Raw genomic sequence first — 9,815 nt, 5'->3', positions numbered from 1 at the left:
ATGCCTTTTAAAAATGTGATGATGCATCATTCCATTGTTTTTGCCCCTTTTTCTTTCTGCAAAAACCCACAAACTGTTACTTTTTCCATGGGAGAGGCCAGATAAGGAATACCATTTCCCATCCCTGTGTTTTCTTCGATTTTCTTGCATGGCCCAGAGAACATGGCATCGCGAAGTAAGAACCTCCGTACAGGAACATAGATGACAGCGGGGTTGATGGAGGTACAAGAGAGGGAGGCCTATCTGGAGTCAGTCATGCCATCACCATCTCAAACAACCAAGTATTCATGGGAGTTCTTGAGATCCGTAAAAAACGACGCAATCTGGGTTTCCAAGTTTGATGAGATTCTTCTGAATCTCTGTAAACCAGTTGTCAAGTAAGAGTTTTCTCATCTCGTGACGACTTCTGGTCATTGTAAATTTCAATTCTCACTGGAATTCGGTAGGGTGCTTAAGGCACAGTGGGAAAGATAAAAAATGGACATATATTTTATTTTGTGATATTTTGGCTAGCAGAGGTGAGAGGTGGGTAATGCTTCACCGGATTTATGCCATTGTGCTTTCCACTAACATGAGAGCTTCTCGTGCTGATAACGTGTTGTAAAATCGACAGTTTGTGCAGTGGAATAAAAGAAATAAGACACAAAATTTACGAGGTTCCTCTACAGTCAGTGTGACTGGACTATGTCCTCAGGGCAGTAGTAGTGCTTTTATTATAATCTGAAATAATAAGAGTACAAAGATAGCTCTCTCTATTATCTCCTATCGCCTTCCTCTCTTTTCTCTCTTCCTTTTCTGTGAACTTCTCACTCATTTGGATTTGTGTGGGGTTTGTATTATATAGAAAATATGTGTCATATGAAGGAAGCTTCAGCATACACTGGAAGAATCCACTATTTAATTCTTTGAGTTGACATCCACTGTTCTACAACAAATTAACGTTTCTTTTCAATTTTGTAAATGTTATGGAACTATTATATGATGTTAAAATTAAGGTATCGCTATTATGTTATCAATGAGGTTTTATTATACATATTAAAGCTCATACTTTGACCATGAGATTGCTTAATCATATGGCCACAGTGTTGAAGATGTACCTTTGACATTTGCAAATGTTACGACAATATTAAATGATTTTCAAACTACATAAGTGATATAATGTGATTGACATTTTAGAAAAGTCAATTTTAAAATCCGAACCGTTCAATATTTAGAGCTCTCCTTCAAGATTATCCTTGAAAAAATTACTTCATTTAGAAATGAATAAGTTTTGGAAGCTCAAAAGAAGAACAGCTTAGAATTAATTAAAAACTTTATACAACAAAATCAAGATATTTATTGCTTTAGGTATGTTTAGGTGACAAAATGTTTTAAGTTCGTCGCCTAAATAATCTTAAAGCGACGATTTTTTTGGGAATTCGTCAGCTCCTAATCACCTAAAGTACGAGCGGGTTTTTAATTTTTTTTATTGCTTGTTGTGCGACGAAACTTTTAGTTTGTTGCTCTAGGTCTTCTTAGGTGACGAATAATTCTGTCATCGCCTAAAAAGTATTTTGGCGATGAACTTTATTTAGGCTTTCGTCACGCAAACTATAGAAATTTTAGCAGTGCATGAAAATAGGCGAGTTTTTAATTTTTAATGATTGTTGCGCGGCGAAGCTTTTGTCCTAAATTAAAACAAGGCCTCGTTTTCTTCTTTCTTTCTTCTTTCTTTTCTTCGAGAAATTTTTAGTTGTGACAGGAATACGAATGGTGCACCACGTATTTTTTATGTAAGTGGTGGAAAATTTTAATTTTTAAATTTTTAACCTTTTAACACACATAACTCACAATTTATATAAGGACACATAATATACTACCTCGATGACAGTCAGACTTAAAAATCTCTCCTTTTCCACTCGTCTGCTATCCGCCCCTCTCTCCATCTGACCTTGGCTCACTCTCTTTCCGGTCCTATCTCCCACTGTCTCTCATTGTCTCTTCAACCTTCTCTCCCTAAGGTAATTTCTCCTAAACCCTTGATTTTTTTTGTTTGTTAATTTTCAATTTTGGGTTTATTGGGTTCGAGATTAGGTGAGTTGTTGGGCTTCGGGATTGGGTGGGTTGTTTTGGGGTCAGGATTGGGGGGTGGGTTGTGGCATGTTGGAGATCGTGGGTTGTAGGTGGTGGAGAAGGGTGGTCGTGGGTTGAAGGTGGCGGAGGAGGGTGGCGGGGGAGGGTGGGTGTGGGTTGTAGCTGGCGGGGGAAGGCGCGGGTTGTAGGTGGCAGATCAAGGTTTAGGGTAGAGGTTAGGATTTTTTGCAATTTTTAGTTTTTTTTTAATTTCATAATTTTTTTTTGCATATTAAGATTAGGATTTTATATTTATTTCTTAATTTTTTCCTGATTTGGGTTTTAGTTTTAGGATTCTATTTTTTAGGTTTAGATTATAGTTTTATATCTTAACTTTTTTGCATAGTAGTTTTTTAGATTTAGGAACTTTTTTTTTTGAAATTTAGGATTATAATTTTTGTTTTATGATTAACTTTTTTTTTTTCAAATTATGGTTTTAGTTTAAATTTTTTTAATTTTAGTTTTATGAATAATTTTTTAATTGTAGAAATTAAATTGATCATATAGCCGATCCCACTCAGTGACTTGGATTTTCCAAGTCTCCAACCGAGAAGTTTTCCTCACTCGGGAAATTAAGGGAACACTACCCCAACCTACATGCTCCACTCAGAAAGCTTCAACTTACAAGCTTCAACAAAAGAAAATTCAAAGAACTTAGCGAAGAAGGCTTTGGTGTATTTAACACAATACGTTGAAATGAAGGAAAGCTTATTTATTGATATCCCCGATAAGCTACAAATATGTACATATACATGAGTCAAAATAAACACACAAGAGGGAGCCTTCACAAAGGTTGCTTAGGAGAAGTCTCAGCAGTCGGTAGAGCCCCAGAAAGAGAAGGCACCGGAGGGGGATCATTTGGAGCCTCAGTACTGGACAGAACCCTAGAAGGAGGAGGCATCAGAGGTTGATCATTTGGAGCTTCATTACGCGGTACAGCCCCAGAAGACGAAGGCAATAAATGCCTTTGGAACAAACCCACAAATCTCTGATGATCAAGTAAAACCTGACCATCAGTTTCCTTCATCTGGTCAAGCTTCCTCTTCATGTTTGTAGCATAGTCATGTGCGAGCCGGTGCAACTGTTTATTCTCATGCTTGAGCCCCCTAATCTCCTGTTTGAGACTCATCACTTCAGCCGCCAATGATTCAACTTGGCGGGTTCGAGCAAATAGGCGTTGTGCCATATTAGACACAGAACCTGCACACTGAACACTGAGAGCCAGCGAATCCTTAACAGCTAACTCATCAGACCGTTTGGAAAGTAGTCTGTTATCTTTGGGAGTGAGAAGGTTCCTGGCCACCACCGCAGCGGTCATATCATTCTTCATCACGGAATCCCCAACGGTAAGAGGACCAGTAGGGGAGACGAAGGATGGGCGCCATATGTTGTCTGGAGAAGGCGGGGCTGCCTCTTCAACAAGGTTCAAGTCAAAACGACGGTCGGAGGGGCCAGACATTTTCAAAGGTGTTGAAAAGAGAAGAGGTCGGACAAATCAAGATCTTAGAAGTGCAAGAATGAAGCTTCTACTGGTGGAGATTCAAGTGTGCTTTGGAACTTAATGCCAGCCCCTATAAAAATCTGCACTCGACGGAGCTTCAGAAATCGAAGAGGCGCCTGCTCAGAAATCGAAGAGGCGTTTGCTTTCTCAAAAGCTGGGCTGCTTAGAGATCACGAGGGTTGATCTCAGAAATCGAAGAGGCGTTTGCTTTCTCAAAAGTTGGGCTGCTCAAAGACCACGAAGGCCGATCTCAGAAATCGAAGAGGCGCTCGCTTTCTCAAAAGCTGGGCTACCCAGAGACCACGAGGGCCGATCTCAGAAATCCAAGAGGCACCTACTTTTTCAGCCTTGTCAGCACCTGTCACACGCACACTCAGCTTTGCGGAAATTATAGGCATTCTGTCAAAGACTTCTGGGGAAGTAGAAAACACATGAATCTTACTGTTCAATCACCCACTTCCCACACGCAACAATAGCTCATGGGTACCACAGATAACTTTGCCAAAGTTCTCTGCCAAAGTTGAGCACGTGAAGCTTGCAGCTCCCACTACATTGCTCTGACCAAGAAAGGTAAAAGAATAGCAAAGAAACAGCACTAACAAAGTTTAGACACATAAATTTTGAAAGTCTAGCTACCATATTATTACCCACAAGGGTAAAGGAACAGTACCACTGCTGGATAATTGAAAAGTCCCTGTGTGTCAACCTCTGTGCTTCGTGGCAAGGTAGACTAGCAAACATGCCCAACCTTTACTCACATTCGAGAAAACACTCCCAACAAGATTGCTTGCTCCAAAATCGAAGAGGCACCGTCCTCCGAATCTCGAGAGCCAGACTCCCAACATGACTACTTTCTCAAAATCGAAGAGAGGGTAAAGGAACAGTACCATTGCTGGATAATTGGAAAGTCCCTGTGTGTCAACCTTTGTGCTTCGTGGCAAGGTAGACTAGCAAACATGCCCAACCTTTACTCACATTCGAGACAACACTCCCAACAAGATTGCTTGCTCCAAAATCGAAGAGGCACCGCCCTCCGAATCTCGAGAGCCAGACTCCCAACATGATTACTTCCTCAAAAATCGAAGAGACACTGCTCTCCGAATCTCGAGAGCCAGACCCCCAGCATGATTGCTTTCTCAAAAATCGAAGAGGCATCGTTCTCCGAATCTCGAGAGCCAGATACCACAGACCACTTTTTCAAAGTGCTCTGACAGAGTTAAAACATGTGAAACTGGCAGCTCCCACTACCGTGCTATGACCAAGCAGGGTAAAGGAATAGCATTACTACTTGTTAGGGAGACTCCTATATATGTCGACCCCCATCCCCAACGGACAGGCAGACCTGCAAAAATGCTCAACCCTTCATCATATCTGAGAGGGCACTCCCAACGAAGCCTTTCGAAATATTCAGCTTTCTTTCCCCCCGATAATACCTCTGCAAACAAGCTATACTAGAGCAAGAATATCTCATATCATCAGGGTTAAAAGCAAGAGTATCCCATATCATGCTTTTTCCCTGTCTTTTCCTTTGGCCTTGTTTTTACCTGCAAGACAAGGAGAAAGAGAGCAATCAGTCAGCACTTGGAATCAAGCTTCCAGCCAGGATCTGACTGCCTGGAACCCCTTACCTGATTACTTACCTGACATTGCTCTCGAGTACTCATCTTCAACATCTTATGTTTCCAGGGAAGATTCCGCATCTGCTTGAGGAACAGATAGGGCAAGTGCGAAGGATTCAAGGAAGCATGTGGAGACAAGCGTAACAGCACACGTGCCGATACATCCATTACTCTGTCAAAAGCAAAAGTATCCCATATCAGCAGGGTGGAACGTACTCTAGATTTGATGGACTTGTTTTGACCCTCAAATTCTTCAGTCGGCCTTATACTCTGGAGGAAACCAGAAAACCCTCCAGCTCAGTTCAAGAATAAGCCTGTGGAAAGTTACTTCTTCAAAAGCAAAAGTATCTCATATCATCTCTTCTCATTTTTCTTCTCTTTATCCTTCATGCTGCTGCAAGATGGGGAGAAGGTGAACAATCAGTCGGAGCTCTGATTGCTTACCTTGTCTGTCACCTCTTTCAGCAGACCCCCTAGCTCGGCGACTTGGGGGACTCCTACTACATGGTTTGTATCGCGCTTGACCAAGCCTGAAACTACAAGTAAGCTTCAAGTGAAATTGATACATTACCTTGTGCATCTCCACCAGTTAAAGATACCACCCCTGGATGGAGGAAGAGTACTTCCAGAGAAGATGCCACATCTACCTATGAGACGGATAAGGCAAGTCAAGACGACACCACACTCCGATACTTAGAAGTTTCGTGATTACGAGATCATTCTCCCACAATATTTCCTAATGTCATTTGTACTAAATCATTCACTTGTACTCACTAAAGGAGAGCTTGAACCTATGTACTTGTGTAAACCCTTCACAATTAATGAGAACTCTTCTATTCCGTGGACGTAGCCAATCTGGGTGAACCACGTACATCTTGTGTTTGCTTTCCTATCTCTATCCATTTATATACTTATCCACACTAATGATCGGAGCAATCTAGCGAAGATCACAAAAAGCGACCGTTTTCGCTACCTAGGATCTATCTTGCAAGAGAACGGAGAATTAGATGGAGATCTCAACCATAGAATACGAGCTGGATGGAAAGAGTGCATCCGGCGTGTTGTGTGACCGTCGTAGGCCACTGAAGCTCAAGGGAAAATTTTATAGGACGGCAATAAGGCCAGCGATGTTGTATGGCACAGAATGTTGGGTGGTGAAGCATCAACACGTACACAAAATGGGTGTAGCGGAGATGAGGATGCTTCGTGGGATGTGTGGGCACACGAGAAAGGATAAGATTGGGAATGAGGATATCCGAGGTAAAGTAGGAGTAGCCGAAATTGTAGGAAAGATGAGAGAAAATCGGCTCCGGTGATTTGGACATGTGCAAAGAAGGCCGACTGACGCTCCGGTTCGAAGATGTGACTACGGGACAGAGGTTCAGGGCCGAAGGGGTAGAGGAAGACCTAGGAAAACTTTGGAAGAGACTCTAAGAAAAGACTTAGAGTACTTGGATATAACGGAGGACATGACACAAAACCGAGCGCAATGGCGTTCTAGGATTCATATAGCCGACCCCACTTAGTGGGAAAAGGCTTTGTTGTTGTTGTTGTTGTTGTAGAAATTAAATTGATATTGTTGTTGTCGACAAATTTTACAAATGTCTCGTTTGATTTCGACCTAGTTTGGGAGTGAGGTGCTTAAAAAAAATCACTCATGAAAAAAAGCTGTAAGGGTTTTAGGTGTTTGGTAAACTGAAAAAAATGACTTATTTTGGAAGTTGCTGTGAGAATAAGCTGAAATCAAAGGAAAAAGCTGAAGCTGCTATTTGCAGCTTTAGAAAACTGGCTTTTTTTCAAAGCACAGCAATACCAAACCAGCCCTTCATCTCATCGTCGTTCAGGTGCTAGTGCATCTCCCACACCTCCTTGTCCGGCTAGTAGTGCTCCACCTATTGTGGGGCCTATACCAGTTATACCGGTTGTTTTTTAGGTGCTCGCATCGTCCAATGCCTCGGTGACGCATCCACAGTTAAGCATACGTCGAACTCACCAACAACGTCAGTTGACCATCCATCTTGGATTCCGTCGACATCCATAACTAAGGAAGAAGGATCGTGATGTGGGACAAGATTGGGGTGAATTTCTACGAGGATATGTAAAGAAAATGAAGCTCTTTAAAATTAACAAAACGAAGTGACGCAACATGAAGTAACAAATTTGGCGTCTGCTTTCTGATTTGGGCCTGTTATACCTTTCTAAAAAGAAAACAACGTCGTGGTTCAAGTTCACTGATTTGCATAGATATATGACGGATTTCGGCCATCCGGGATCCTTTAGGCTTCCAAAACGCAGTTTAAAGTTCCGTAATAAAATTGGATCTTTCGGTTTTCATTGATTAATAATGATTAATATATTTTTTTAAATATCAAAGTCTTTTGCGCTATTCCAAACGGTTGTAATCTTTTATTATTTATATCATTAGATGTAACAATTGTAATCATTCAATTATTAATCAATTTTAACCATTTGGAATTTCTCTTGAACTTCTGGTGGACTCCAGACCTTATTCTTCAAGGGACTACGTTGGTAACGCTTTTGATTGATTCGTGCTACGTCAATTGGTACTCAAGTAGACCTCGACGCTCGGAATGCATTTTGCAAAATTAATCACTCAATTCGAAGAGCTTCATGAGGTGTTGCTCCAAGCATTCAGGCCAAATAACAGAAGGGACGCCAAAAGCAATAAACAGGGAGGTTAGAGGCCTTGTGTTCAAGAAAGTGAATCAGAGGAAGCTGCAAACCCACCCCTGGATAATAATCCAAATCATCAAAATCACAAAAACTTTGATGATTTTCGAATTAAGGCAAACTTGTTGAAGGCTGACGAGAATAATGAAGAAGAAGAAGTTAATGATGACGACCATGCAGGAAAAGAAAGTGATGTACCTGTTGAAATTCCAAATTTGAAAGATGAAACTGGGAATTAATGGAGCGCATATAATCGAAGTGGAGGTGTCTCAAATAAAGAGAACTTGTGGTCGAGTTGGTCTCAAATGGAGAAGAATATAAGAAAAAAATAACCAAGCCAATTTAGCAAATCAACAATTAACCAAGAGAAATTAAAGGACAAACTTGACCATTAGAGGGAGTTTGTAATGCAAGAAACATTATGTTGAAATATCCCATATCGACCATATAAGAGTTTAAATATCTTAACCCCACTCCAACTAATACCGAGGCCTGTTGTGATAAAACCTCACACATGACTATGTAGGTGGTAATTAACAAGTTGGGGACAATATCGGTGTTGTTGGATGCAGGTCTTCGGCCTATCTCTCTGATAATTCAACATGGTATCAAACCCAAAAAGCCTTTGGCCCCGCATGATGATGTTCGGTCCCTTGGCCCCATGTGTAGGGTGAGTCACCTTGGCTCCACATGGTTGTCAATGTGTAGATCTCCCATGTGTGACTTACTAATTGGGTCCCACATGAGGGGGTGTGTTAAAATATCTCACATCAACCGTATCTCAGAGAAACTAAGAGTTTAAATATCCTAACCCCACTTTAACTAATATCGAGGCATTTTGTGATAAAACTCCACACATGTCGGACTGTGCAGGTGGTAATTAACAAATTGTGGATAGTATTGGTGTTGTTGGAATAGGCCTTTGGCCCGTCTATTTGATAATTTGACAAATTATGCCGACTTAAAGTGTGAATGCCAAGTTGCTAGCTGTGAAGTCAAGACTTTTGAGTTTGGTTTTCCTTGTCAAATATTGTAATTAAACCTCACACATGCTCAATTTAGCCTTAGAATTACTTTAGTATAAAGAAATGTTTGAAATTGACAATGTAGAAATGAACAGTGTTTTAATCCGAATTTCAAACTAATTACAACCATGCCATTGATCTTTCTGTTGGTTTTGGGTCAGCAGACCGACCTTCAGCTAGGCCCAAATGTGTTGGTTTTGGCTGGGAAGGGCAACCCTCTATGAGACCCAAATTATTTAATTACATTTTTGCCCATCTAAGATTACAATCCAATGGTGGGGATGGTCTATTATGAAGGGCAATTTTGTCCTTTCCGCTTTGGGCAAGATAAGGGGTCACCAAGTAGGTATCATTTGCTATCGTTCAATTAGGGTTCCAGGGAGGGTCTGCGAGAGAGAGAGAGAGAGAGAGAGAGACTCACACACACACACAGATGGCAATGGAATAAGAGCGAGGGGGAGGGGTAGGGGTCTCAACACTGTTGTTGCAAATGGGACAATCGGTATGGTTGGAGAAAACCATATGGGTCGTCGGGATTTCAGGGAGACGGGGTATGGGTCATCAACAAACCTTACTGAGAATGGGGTGTGTTGGATCTTGCGCTGCATGCCTCAAATCCAAAGATAAGTTTCTTTTTTAAAACTGTATTCTTTAATGGTGGCTTAGATTTTCTAATTGTTTAGTATGTTAGGTCTGGTTTTGAGGGATTTCTGATTTTATAGATAGAGATGGATAGGGAAATAGAGATAGACAGAGAGAGGAGAAAGCATGGCTGCGTGCATTTTTTGGGGTTGATTAATGGGTTAGTGCGCAGGGTCAATGAAGAGAGAGTGACAGAGGGGTGTATGGCAGGTTATGGGTTTTCAG

General features: G+C 41.2%; 1 long non-coding RNA gene across 1 annotated transcript; it reads left to right on the top strand.

Annotated features, from left to right (window-relative positions):
• Positions 1 to 1,882: 1,882 nt before the first annotated feature.
• LOC126604805 (uncharacterized) lies at positions 1,883 to 7,412 on the top strand. Its single transcript, XR_007616747.1, has 2 exons — positions 1,883 to 2,000; positions 7,077 to 7,412. It is a non-coding gene; the product is annotated as an uncharacterized LOC126604805 (long non-coding RNA).
• The last annotated feature ends 2,403 nt before the right edge of the window (positions 7,413 to 9,815 follow it).

Source organism: Malus sylvestris, chromosome 15 (genome assembly GCF_916048215.2).
Source record: "Malus sylvestris chromosome 15, drMalSylv7.2, whole genome shotgun sequence".
Classification (NCBI taxonomy): Eukaryota; Viridiplantae; Streptophyta; class Magnoliopsida; order Rosales; family Rosaceae; genus Malus; species Malus sylvestris.
This window is presented reverse-complemented; position numbering and strand designations above follow the sequence as displayed.